The following is a 276-nucleotide window of genomic DNA, read 5'->3' on the forward strand; positions in this document are numbered from 1 at the left end:
TATGGTGTGTCTGTATGAGCATAAACTTAAGATTCACTCTTTCCGTTTCCCACTTCAAGAATCATCTGTCAACCTCAACGTTACGATGGTTTCCTGGTCAACCCATAGACCTATATATTCCACCGTAACAATTTCAAAACTAGGCTGTTAGACCTCACGGCTCATTCCGTGGGGGTAGTTTGTGGCTAATTACTAAGTCCATCTGGTAAATATATACTGGTTTACCTCAAGTTTTCGTCTTTTTAATTATCTTAAGTGATTTCATTACCGTGTATG

Source organism: Penaeus monodon, chromosome 32 (genome assembly GCF_015228065.2).
Source record: "Penaeus monodon isolate SGIC_2016 chromosome 32, NSTDA_Pmon_1, whole genome shotgun sequence".
In the NCBI taxonomy this organism is placed as follows: Eukaryota; Metazoa; Arthropoda; class Malacostraca; order Decapoda; family Penaeidae; genus Penaeus; species Penaeus monodon.